We start from the raw sequence: 13,861 nt of genomic DNA on the forward strand, positions 1-13,861 counted from the left end.
CTAAAATGTCTTAATAAGACAGCCACCACCCTTAGATGAGGAATTGTAAAAATTTTCAGTTGTTTTTGTTATCTGATCCCTCAAGGGATCTGGGCTAGACCGGAGGTTTTCTTATCTCCATTCTTTCCTACCGGTGCCCACACTGAATGGAGATGTAATAATTTTATAAAAGAAATAAAATTTGACTTCGGCCTTTTATTGGTAAAAAAAAAAACATTCATGTCATAAAAATAAAATATGATGACACTCATACACGTGTTCTTTGAAATTATGAAATCCCTTATAAAAACATATATTCATTAACCAGATGAAACAGAAGAGGAAAAATCAGCACCTGAATTTAAGTAATTAAACTCAAGAATTCCTTTGGAGGTGCTGTGTATGTGGGACTTACAACATTCCTCTGCAGATTCGCAGAAGCGTTGGAGCAGATGCAGGGCATAGGGCATCGCAACGGTCGACTGAACACTGTGGAGCCATCACTCTCTCGGACAACATTCCTCCGCAGATGATTCTGAATATTGCAGATGAGAGGAAATCACTCTGAGGAAAGGGCTTCTCCAGTTGAGCGAGGGGATTCGCAGAAAACAAAGAATAGGAGGACTAGATTGTCCGTGGGCTCTTGCATACTACACTTTCATATAAACTAAATAGCTTTTTATTGAGACAACATGATGTTTTCAAGAGCATTAATGCTGAATTAGTTTAGTGAGATGGAGGGCAGAGGCAAATTCAGGGGCAGGCGCGAGCTTGGCGAGCTTCCTATGGCAGGCGAGTTCAATATCACAACTCATCTTGCGAGAGTACATCTGAGTAAAGGTGAAGGGCTCTTCTATGATGCAATGTTCTCCCTCCTCCAACTTCAGTGGGTATACGATTGCGTTCTCCAATGAATTCTAAAATGTAGCAATGGACAATCTACTGCTATTGGAGTTAACCCCAACCTGATGGTCCACGCTCTTGAACTTCACATTGCTCAGAAACTGATCAGTCACAATTGAACCCACACTATTAGAACTAAATAACCTTGAAAATTGATGAAATTGGAGAGTATATAGCAGGAATACTGACATGCATGTGGTCGCCGAGATTGACTGTGAAAGCTCCCTGGATAGGCTTGACAATGATCCAGTTGAGCCTATCGTCCGGAGGCCACCCTCCCGGTCTTGGAGGAGCAAAGTAATGACTTCATATCAGGTTGTGGGCATTTGGGGTAGTATTTTGTCAGCCATCAGCTTGCCTGCCAAACCCATCAGCTCATCGCTGTACTTGTCCACAATCTCTTTGCACAGAATGAATTTTTTTTTAGGGTATTCCTAATTCATAACAAGGGTATTTAGATTATACCCATCACAATTAGGGAGAGAAATTATGGATAGAGAGAGAGAGAGAGGACTTACCTTCATCCAGCGAGTGTAGTCACGTTGGTGCAGGGGCGAAGTAAGTGTAGATTTCTGTCCAGTGCAGATGAATCCTCCGCGCTTGCAGGCATTGCTTACTTTCTTCCTCTCTCTGGCCCCTGCATTTTGTGATCACCGAAATATCTCTGCTGAAATCGTCTGCCATTTTAATAGGTGAAAGAAGAGAGCGTCTTTTTTATCAACGGTAGCATGCTTTTTCCAACAGTTATGTTAATATAACAGCTACGTTTTTAAACGGTAGTATGCTTTTATGTTTTTCTAATGGTATTATGTTTTAATGGTATTAATGGTAGATTCTTTTGAGATAAAAAAATGAAAAGCTATCTATCTATATTTATTTAGACATGTGTGGTATAGGTAATGGTATATGAGTGGTGAGGTCATTCAAATTTTTAAACTAGGGTTCATGAGTAAATGAATAAGGATATGACTATATTATATAAAAATGTAGTCAAAAAATTGTTAATGTGAGGATAGGGACATGGTCCATTTTCCTATACTAGAATATGGAGTATTTTAGTAACTATGCATTTGTCTATTTAAACAAATAACCTTTATTAATTCAATGTGGTGCAACCAATTATAAATATTTAACTCTTCTCAAGTGAAGAAAATATCCTTAAAGTGTAAGCTTTGACTTACATGAATGTCAGTGATAGGCAAATACAACCATGTCTTAAATGACCCAAAGACTCACTTGCATATGTTAATCACATATTGAAGATTAAAACAAACATGCACACTACAAAGTTCCTTGTTAAACAAACACTTAGAAATATGACATGTGAAATGCGTGCAAATATGCAATTGATATATTATTTTATTTCTGCAAATTCCTCAATCAGGATAATACTTCACAATTGAACCAAATAAATTTGGATAAACACACCATTGAAGCTAATCCTTTAAATCTTAGCTTTGCATGATATTTTGGACTTGAGGAAATATTTTAAATAATTTTACATCACAAAAAAGTCTCTACCTTACAACTCATGGCATAATAGAATACAAAGTAGTACAATAGAAATGATTATAATTATGTCAGGGTTAAATCAATCAAGACAAACCTACACTTAAATCAAAAACTGAAAGAAATGAAACTAGTGACAAATACTAGATGCCAACATTGAGTAGATGATGTAATGGATCCATCCACCAAAGTCTCCACCTTGTCCAAATTTTGACTTGAATCATGTAGTGCCACTATGGAGAGAGTGATGTCATTATTGTCTTTCAACATTTTAAAAATCTCTTTCAATAGACAAATTGGATAGCCTATATGCCATGCTATTTGCTTCCCAAAATAATGTACCAAGAGCTAACTTCTTAGATGCTACAAATAAAAATTCACAGATAAGACATCTAGTCCCTGAAGGGAGAGAATTTTTCTTAATGGTAGTAGAATCTTATGATGAGAAGCTTTTATCTTAATGAGAAAGAGAAAACATAAGACATTGTAATAGTTTCAATAAATTGCTAGTTCTAATTTGTAAATCACTACTCCTCATGCATTGGAAAAGTCTTTGAAAAATCCTAAAATCTATCCCTCCAAATATACCAAATGAGTAGGGACAGGGAAACCCACCACATGCTTCCAAATATAGAGCTCTAGTAAATAATAGGCTAGTAAGAAAATATACAAAGCATTATTTTAGAGGAGCACTCTTCTAAAGAAGATGATCCCCTAACCATTCCCAACATTTACAAGTAAATTTAAAGTGAACAAATAGATTATCTAAAGTAGCATTAAATTCCTTATTTAATGAACATCTTAAATCCACAAAATTATTAATTTTTTGCAATCTCTCACTTGTAACAACTTTATTTTGAAATACTAGCTAAGAAAAGGAACTAGCCTTCAAAAGACGTTGTTTATTACAACATAGGCTAAGAAGTAAATTTTGTTAACTACTATATTCTTCTTTAACATAATAAGAACCAAGTCTGAATCCCAACATACTTAATTTGTCCTCTTTTCTAAGAATAGAATACTTGTCCCTTGTCTATTATACTCTTTAAAATAGATTTTTTTATTTTCTAAGAAATGATAGGAAGAGAAATAAATCTCCATTTAACAAATGGTAGGTTATTATTCTAATTGACCTCAAACTTATCTTCCACTTGTTCTCCCATTCTACTAATAAATTGGATTTCTAGAATAATATACATTCTCCTATCAAACACATCATAGCCATTTCAAGAATTATTCCAAAATAGAGTCTTCTTTCCATTGTGAATATAGTCCATGGTAAATTTGAAGTTATAATTCCCCTACATTTGATTATAAAGTTCCACATGCAAGAAAGTTGAGGTGGGTTGGAAATTTTTAAAATGAATGCAATCGGTAGAATCTAGATACTAATTTTATAAAATTTAATACCATTTAGATCTTAGTGAAGCATAAAGTTTGTAAGCTAATTTTGTGTCAGACTACTAGATCTCTAGTTCCAAACCCCCAAAGGGGTTTAAACTTGCTTTCTCTTAGTCCAATAAAGCCAATTCATGTTTTTCACCCTTATCACTCTATAAAAGAGATCTCATGACAATTTTTGTCATTCAATAAATAATGTTTGATGGCATAAACAAATGAGGCATCTCGTAAGTAGGGACAATTGATAAAATAGACTTAACAAGAAGGATCTTCTGGCCATTGCCAACTACTTACTTTCAAGAGTATAACTTAGAGTTAATTGATGAAATCACTCTATCCAAAAAGGTAATCTTACTCATTCACAAGAATAAAGGAAGTCCAAGATAAGTGTATGGAAGAACATCCCCTTTAAAACCCAATAAGTTAATTTTTTTTTAATAATGCTTGCAACAATATTAAAGATTTTTTTTTTTAGATTATCCTTGTTGATAGATTTCTTGACACCTAGTAGTAGTTAGATAGCACAATACTAATTTCAAAAACTTCTTTGTAGTAAAAAAATATCAAACAACAAGGTATCATCTACAAACAAAGTGAGTAAATGGAGGAACCTCATCGGTTATTTTATGCTTTGAATTATGCAATGTTATTAGTACCATATGGGAGAGGGAAAGACAATTTTCTCAAAATAGAGCCATCAAACCACCTTATTATGCATCCAACATCTGATTTCCTGAGGTTACCCTTCAATGCACCGTTGAAATTTTATTTGATCCACCCTATTTGAGAAGCCCTCTACCTTGATTGCTCTCTTAGTTTTTGGATCTCAATCCCTTGAATTACCACAATGGGTGGATTATTAAGATTGAACCAATTCTTCTTCATACTAGAATCCCATTCTCCAAATATAGCTTATTTAAAAACAAATCAATCATCATCTCCTTTCCCTATAAAATGTGCCTATTATGCTCTTTCCAGAACTCCCATACCATAATTGATGGACATAACACCCACAAACAACCAAAAGACGTCATTTTTATTGATGAAGAGCCAAGACTTAAATAAAATAGAGCTATCTTTAGGAAAGGTACCCTAGCATCCCAACCTAGTACATAACCATGTTCAAAATTCTTGTTTGAAAAGGATACTCCAAGAATAAATGGTTTACCATCTCTTCATTATTCTTGCTCAAATCACATCTTGAAGGGCCCTCATAACCCATCTTCTTGATCCTATCTATAGTCAACACTTTATTCTATAGCACAACCCATGTAAAGATGTCAACTTTAAGGAGACAAAACCTATGCCAACACAAGCCAATTGGAATCTCCCTCCTTTCACATTGTTGCTCAATTATAATAAATATAATTATAATATTATTTTAATCTTTTTTTTAATATATATTTGGAAAAATATTATATAAGGTAAAATAATTTTGAGACAAAGAGGTGTCATTTCCTTTTTGGGTTCTTATATATAAGGAATAAAAATATATTTTTCCATATTTTAATTTTTAAACATATATCATTTGTAAATATAAAGTTATGTTTTTTTCAGTTTTTTTCTTTTATTTAAATTAATTTGTATTGAGAGTTTATTAGCCAAGTTTTATTAAAGCTTATTTTAAACTAATACAATCCATACATGTAGATCATTTGATATCTTGGATTACGCCACTTTATGTCCTCTTCATTACAAATTTAAATCTTATGACCACAAACATACATTTATAGGTATTATATGGGTCATTTATACCTCTCTATCTATTAAGGTGGAGCCCCCCCCCCTCTCTCTCTCTCTCTCTCTCTCTCTCTCTCTCTCTCTCTCTTTCTATATATATATATATATATATATATATATATATATATATATATCTTCCTCTCCCCTCTATCTCTTGAAATGTCTCTCCACATCCATCCATCTCCCTCCCTCTCTTTCTTCCCCTCTCCTCTTCCTAGATCTCCATATCTATATATTTTTTCATTTATCTCTATATCTCCATAGTTCTTCTTTCACCTCTCCCTCTATCTTTATTATGTTATCTCTCCATCTCCTCTACCCCCATATCTCTCCCTCTCTCCCCTCCTCTAAATATTACTTCATATCTCTATCTGTCTATTTCTCCCTCTCATTCTCTCCTCCTCTTCCCCCCTCTTAATATATTTATCTTTCATCTCGATCTATCCCTCTCTTATTTTTCTTTTTATCTCTCCCTCTCCTCTCCATATTAGTATAACATGAACCTATTGGTGATGGAGCCTGAATATCTTCCTAATTTAGAGTTTTTGTTTCAATCATGTTTGGATCTATATCTCTTCACCCTTCTATCTCCACATCTCTCTCACCTCTCACTATATAATTTCCTCTCTATCATTGTCTTTCTATCTCTCCCTCTCTCTCTCCTCTTATCCATATAATTGTCTCTTTCATCTCTATCTATCCCCATCCCCATTCTCATATCCATATTTATCTTCCTTTATATCTCTATCCCTAATGTCTATCTCTTTACCCCTCTCTCTCAGTACACTAAAAATAGATCAATTTTTTTTTTATGATTGACCTTGCACACCTTTCTGGTGTACCCATTGCATAGTAAGGTGCAATTTCTAGTTATAATGCATTTAACAATCATATTATTAATGTTGATAGTAAGATTACAAATTCCACTTATCATTATCAACATTTTACCTTTACCTTATTATATGCTTGTTTGTTATTTAATTGTGATATTGGGGCATTATCAAATAATGCACAAATGTATATAGTAGCTAGTTCTCGTGTTCATAATTAATTGGGTTTAACTATTTATACGATCTTATAGATCATCTGATTCCCCTCCCCCCCTTTTCTAAACAATATTTCTTACCCAAAAGGAGTAATATTTTATTTCTCCAATTAAAGGAATGTACTTGCAATTTGTAGTAGATTTATTAGCCCCGATTGACCATATTACTATTCAAGCAATAGTAGCATTAACAATTTGATAATCTTAATAATATTGTTAATTTGCATAACTTTATTAATTTGTCAATTATTCATGTTTCATTCACGAGTGGAAAATATAATGATTGTGCTACTATTGTCAAGATAAAGCTATCTTATTAGACTATCTCCTCCTTTCACTCAAAAGTAGAGCCAATGGAAAGAACTAACCTTGTTATTACCCTAGCCAATATATTTGTTATTGGAATCTTTAGTTAAAATTATTATTGTTTACTTTTAATAAAATTATTTTAATTATTAATTTTTTTATAGTATTTTTAGCAATAGAGAAAATAACACAATCCATACTCTATTACACCTTGTGATAATTTCCTAGTGCCTCAATATTACTTTTGGTACTAATCTTTTCTTTATAATTGAGACTAAAATAATTCCACCCTTAATAATAGCCCCCTTTTTTCACCAATACTAAGATTATGACTATATCCAATGCCACCATTACTAATGATTTTGATAATACTCTTACAACCTAGGTTGATATCAATTTCCTATTCACAACCCTTCATATTATTAGCTTTATTAATACACTAAATTGGAGTAACTTGGAAGTGGCAATCAAATAGGTTATTATCCTTCTATACTTGAAGTTGTTATTTACGATCATTAATTTTATGTATAAGCATATGTGATAATGTCGAAGGCGTATTATAGTCATATATGGATGCAAAAAAATTAGTTAATAAAAACAAAAAGCATTTAATATGACATGTTTGTGACACTTGAATGCATGAAAAACAAAAAATCATTTATTATTATTTATTATTTATTTATTATTAATAATAGTTTTTGACAAAAGATCCTAGACCTGTATAATATATAGTTTATTAGATATAGAAAATATTACAATATAAAGGATTACATAACATTGATAATGACTTGGGATAATGCGAACATCCCTGAGATCTATCTTGATTATTCAATGGATGATTAAAAGGGAATAAACCATCCTTCACAACTTACAAGAATAACCACTAAAGGATATAGAACTTCCCTCCATTACAAGGCACATAAAAGGACTGCAAAAAATTTATATACAAGAAAGGCAAGTATGCTATAGAGAACTAAGGATTTGAGGAGAATGAGTTGTCCCTCTGAACTTCAACACACAACTATTACTTGAGGGGAATAGAGCCTCCCTCCTTTAAGATAAATTTAGTGTCTTAAACCATACAAAAGGAGACAATATTGATGTTAACCAAAGAGTAGACTAGAGCCATTTTCATAACAACTTGGAGTTATAAGTTGTTCTCACATGAATACCATGAGAGAGCAAGAGTACTCTCCAAAGCTTCAACTTTATTGTTGATGTCATGGTAAGAGCTTCAAGAAGACAATATTTTGTTGTGTGTATGTGAGAGAAATGGAAAACTAAAAGAGAATGCTAGAGAGAGTGCTAGAGATCTCAAAATGAAAATTTAAACATCAATATAGAAAATTTGGATTCATTTGCAAGACCTAGGCAGGCCGACAGAGGCGTTACACTACTAAAACGTAGGCAGTGTAACACTCTAATGGTTGGTCGAGTCACAGATTTTAGAAAGATGGTAGCACATTGTGCATTCATCTAGAGAAATTGTACTTACAACCTCAGAAATGGTCTTACTTGATCAACATAAGTATGTTTAATTAAATTATTATCAAAATTTCTTCTTTAATACTATTACAAGCATTATGAGTAAAATTATCAACTTGTTAAGTTTTAAAAGGGATGTTCTTTCAAGCACTTATCTAGAAATTTATGTATTCCTGTGAATTTTTGGGATAAGAGTAAGTTACCCTCTCATAAAAGTAAGTGGTTCATAATGGCTAAAAGAATCCTACTTGTTAAGTCTATTTTATCAACTATCCTTAATTACATGATGTCTCATTTTGTTTATGCCATCAAGACATATATCTCATGACAAAAACTATTCATGAGATCATTTTATATGGAGTGGCAAGGGTAAAAAAACATAAATTGACTTTGTTGGCCTAAAAGAAAGTAAGGGTAAAAAAACATAAATTGATTTTATTTGGAGAGTTTGGAATTAAAGATCTTACATTATATAATCTTTCTTTAGACACAAAATTAGCAGGCAAACTTTACAATTCACTAGGATATAAATGGTATTAAATTTTACAAAATAAGTACCGAGATTTTATTGATTGCATTCGTATGGTATTTATATAAATGGAACTTAATAATCAAATGTAGGGATATTATAACTTCAAATTTATCACGGATTATTCACAATGGAAATAAGTCTCTATTTTGGCATGATACTTGAAATGGCTATGAGGTGCTTACTATGAGAATAGATATTATTCAAGAAAATTCTATTTATTATTTGAATGGGGAACAAAGTGGAAGATTAGTTTGAGGTTAATTAGAATATTAACCTACCATTTGTTAAATGGAGAGATTTCTCGAGATTTTTTATTTTTTTAAAGAGTATAGTAAATAAGAGACAAGTATTCTATTTTGGAAAAGAGGACAAACTAAGTTTGTTGGGATCCAAAATTGGTTCTTATTTTGTCAACAAGTACTTGTTCCTTCATAAAATTTGCTTTCTTAACCTTTTTTAAGATAAATAATGTCTTTTGCTATTTCCTTTTCATGGTTAGAAATTTAAAATAAAGTTCCATTATAGATTGCAAAAATGTAACATAAAATTCTTACAAGTGAGAGATTGCATAAATTTAACATTTTTATGAATTTAAGATGTCAATTCCATTATATAAGGAAGTTGATGATACTTCATATCATCTATTTGTCCATTTTAAAATTACTTGTAAATGTTGGGAATGGTTATGGGATCACCTTCTTTAGAAAAGTGCTGCTACTAAAATAATGCTCTAGTTATTTTCTAATTGACCTATTCTTTACCAAATCTCTATATTTGGATGCCTACATGGAGTGTTTCCCCTTCACTTCTCATTTGGCATATTTGTAGAGATTAATTATAGGATATCTCCAACGCATGAGAAGTGGTGATTTTTAAATTAATATTAGCAATTTATTGAAACTGTTACAATGTTTTTTGTTTTCTCTTCCTCAACAAAATGAAAGCTTCTCACCTTAAGATTATATTTTTCTAAAAGATTACCATTAGTGAACAATAGTAGAGTTGGTGCTAAATGGTTTCCTTCTTTTATCAAAATTTACTTTGATGTAGCTATTAAGAAAAATCCTATCCCTTCACGGGTCAGATGTGTTATCTATGATCATAAAGGAGAATTTGTATTTGTAGCATCTAAGAAGTTAGCTTCTAATACTAATGATGAAGCAAAAATCCAAGCGCTATCCCTAGCTTTTGGAATAACTATCTTAGAAAGCTTCACAAAGATTATAATTGAAGGATATATGATGTTAGTTACAATTCTTTAGCAGATAACAAGATTCATTCATGAAAGCTTGAAAATATGATGGAATTGGCTTGGAATTTATTACTTTTGTTTGAACATATTGAATATAAACACTATTTTTGGGAAGCAAATAAGGTGGCATATAGGTTATCCAAGTCAGCTATTGAAAGAGATTTTAAAATATTGAAGGTACAAAATTGGAGGACTACAATGAAATTATTCTCTCCATATTGGCGCTAAATGAGTCAAACAAAAATTTGGACAAGGTGGAAACTTTGGTATTGATCCATAACATCATCTACTCAATATTGGCATCTAGTATTTGTCATTATTTTTTATTGTTTTGTTAGAGTTATAATGCATTAGCTAATAACTATTATTTAATTATTAGTCTATTATCCTGTACACTTAAGCTAAACTTAGGCATTTAATATAATGGTAGGTATTTACACTTTATCCCTTTAAGGTTTCTTTAGGCTTGCACACCTCTTGGGTTGCATATTCTCCTTTTATAAGGATTGTATTGTACTTTTTATTTATATTCCCTCTTTGAATAATAATATTCTTCTTCAGAGCCATTATTGCTTTTTTCCTCCATTCTTCTCTTGTGATAGGTATTTTGCTTGCAGGTGTTCTTGGGATCTCTAAAGTTGTATTTCTCAACTTCTTCATGGTATCAGAGCATACATCTGTTGCTACTTGTTCATGATTTTTTAGAAGAATTTTTGGAGGCTAGGGTTTCAAGCTTTTCAGAGTTTTTATTTTGAATATGGGGTGCTTCTTTGTTTTTGGGCATTTTGGGCTCAAATGGACCTCGCCGTTAAGCTCAAACCACCCAAAAACCCTCATTTTTATACAAAATTTGTCCAATTTGGACAACTTTAGCCTTTGGAGAATGTTTTGGTTTTTGCCCAATTTTGGCACGAATTTCAAGAAATTCGTCAAACAAATTAAAAAAACAAAAAATTATTAAATTTTTTAAGGCAATTTTATGGCAATACCGAGGCTGCATACAACACAAACTATGAAAAACTTTTTAAAAAGGTTTTTTTTTAAAGATAGCACATTGGTAGGGGGTCGATGGCCTCTGTAGGTCCATACGACCTACAACAGGCCATGGACCCGGCCCCACCCGTACTCTGTGCTCCACTCGGTCCCCGTCTATTGCCCGCTAGCCTCGTTTAATGCCCAGACCCCGCTCACTAGTCTCTTGCCTTGTTCCTGTCGCCGTCGCAGGAGCCCGTCGTTGCATGAGGAGCAGCTGCATGAGCTCACCCACACGGGAGCCCATTGTCTGGTCGCCTTCGACCTCGTCTGAACATCGCCTCTTGGCAACCGCCACCACCCAAGCCCCCACCCATCGGCCACCTCCCAACCACCACCGCACAGGCTCTTTGTCACCAGCCACCAACCGCTTCCCGACCATCCACCCTTTCCTAGCGGTTGACCATTTTTTCGACACAAAACATTTATTGGCAACCTAATTTTTTGGCAGTTTGTTTTTGTCGACACTAGATATTATTTTTGGCAAGCAAAGAATATTCTGGGAATATTCCACTGACATCAACATAACGTCATGCTGACGTCAGCGGTACGGACACCATGCTAGCCTCTGTAACCCTCTTTGTGCCTTAAAAGAGGGGTTTTTTTCTTTTGGCCATAATTTGGGCATACGATATCATTTTTTGACAAACGAGATATCATTGGAAAGCTGGTTTTGTCTTCTTTCTAGATTCATGGGTTTCATCACTTGATTTGTTTGTTGGTACATTCTATAGCCATTTGAAGTCAGAGGTGTTATTTTCAGTCCTGAGCTCATATCTTTTTGCCAGTTTCTCCGTTTTTTCGCGATTCCAATGATGTTTAGACAATGTTTCAGAGTTCTTCACATCCATACATGCACTTTTTCTAGATTTTGCTCGAGGTACATTTTATTCAGTTTTTTGTGTTTTCACACTCTGGTGAATTACTTGGACATATGAGCTAATGGAAACTTCTAGTTCGCGTGGGATGACTCATTTTTTGTTGATCTTCATGTATTTCCAGTCTTGTGTCTTTTTTTAACATTTTGAGCTATCATTTTAAGCATTTTCCTTTTTTTTCAAACGCACTAAGATAAAGTGCCACTATGCCTTACATGCTTGGGACCTTGCACATCTTGTGCCTTATTGTACTTGCAGTCCATTATAAAGTGCCATGGAGGGTTTGATGTTTGCCTTTGTTTTCCATCTACCTTTGTCACATGAGTTTTCCTTCCACAAAATTAGCCTTATGATCTGTGTCAAGTGAGTTCAAAATCCAGGACACTAGCCTTTATATGTGTTTGTACTTTCTGTTGCACTTTGGATGTTCCTGATTCTTCATCATGTAGTTTTTATTGGCATTCAGTTTCAATGTACCTATCACCTCTCCCTTGTAAGGATTATGGGGGGGTTTCTCCTATTGGTTGTTGGTTCTAATGCTTCCTTGGTTCATTGGAGTGAGCTATGTATTTAGTATTTGTTCCTATGCACTATGCGGATGCAATGGCTGGTTACCTATGCATTTCGGTGAGATGGATCATTTCCCATATGGACACTCTTTCATTTCTATTTTTGGAGGCAACCTTCCATCTTCGATTGATCAGCTCTTCAAACTTTGGTGTTTTTTTTCCATCTGTATCTTCGAGTTTAGTTGTTTGCCTTTGTTTGCCATCTAATTCGAGTAGTGTTATTTGAGGGCACTCATGCAAATAACAATCTTCTCTACTTGATCATCTTCTATTTTAGTGGAGGTTCTTCAAATCGATAGTTATTCTTTGACAGTGTTTGCTGGTTCTTCATGCTTCAATGATTCTTTTTCTCTTTTTTTGTTTATGTCTTTTGGAACATTCTTGCTTGGAGGCTTCTTCAAACCTTCACTTGTATTTCATCTCTTTTGGAGTAGAGTTTTTTCCCATGAGGTTTTCTCTATTTTTCCGCTTTACGGAGATCTTTTGTACTTGGTTACCTCATCAAGCTTTGTTGTCGGGACCCAAATTTGCCTTCTTCATGTAGTTGCATTTTTTGCTTCATGCATTTAGTTTTTTAGCTACTCCCCGAGTTCATCTTACGGGGAGGTGTTAGAGTTATCATGCATTAACTAATAATTATTTAATTAATTATTAGTCTATTATCCTCTACACTTAAGCTAAACTTAGGTATTTAATAATATGGTAGGCATTTAATAATATGGTAGGTATTCTAATTATTAAATACACTTTATCCCTTTAGGGTTTCTTTAGGGTTGCACACCTTTAGGGTTGCATATTATCCTTTTATAAGGATTGTATTGTAATTTTTATTTCTATTCCCTCTCCGAATAATAATCTTCTTCTTCAGAGCCATTATTGCTTTTTGCCCCCATTCTTCTCTTGTGACAAGTATTTTGCTTGCAAGTGTTCTTGGGATCTTTGAAGTTGTATTTCTCAACTTCTTCAGTTTTTATATTTTTATTTAAATGTAAATTCATCTCAATAAATTTTACTTCAAGATAATTTAAATCATTTCTATTGTATTCATCTATATTGTTAGAGTAATTTGTTTAACCCCACAAGTCCATGAATCAACTACAAGCAAAAGAATCACATTTGAAGAGAAGAAGCCATAACTAATGCTATGCAATCTTGAGAGAGAATTGATACAAAGAATAATCTGATATTGAGATCAACCTATAAATGAATTGGATAGATTGTAATGAATGA

At 33.3% G+C, this 13,861-nt stretch overlaps 1 pseudogene; it reads right to left on the reverse strand.

Annotated features, from left to right (window-relative positions):
* Nucleotides 1–256: 256 nt before the first annotated feature.
* Nucleotides 257–13,861, reverse strand: part of LOC131046413 (naringenin,2-oxoglutarate 3-dioxygenase-like) — a 39,194-nt pseudogene continuing 25,589 nt past the window's right edge.

Source organism: Cryptomeria japonica, chromosome 1 (assembly GCF_030272615.1).
Source record: "Cryptomeria japonica chromosome 1, Sugi_1.0, whole genome shotgun sequence".
Taxonomy (NCBI): domain Eukaryota; kingdom Viridiplantae; phylum Streptophyta; class Pinopsida; order Cupressales; family Cupressaceae; genus Cryptomeria; species Cryptomeria japonica.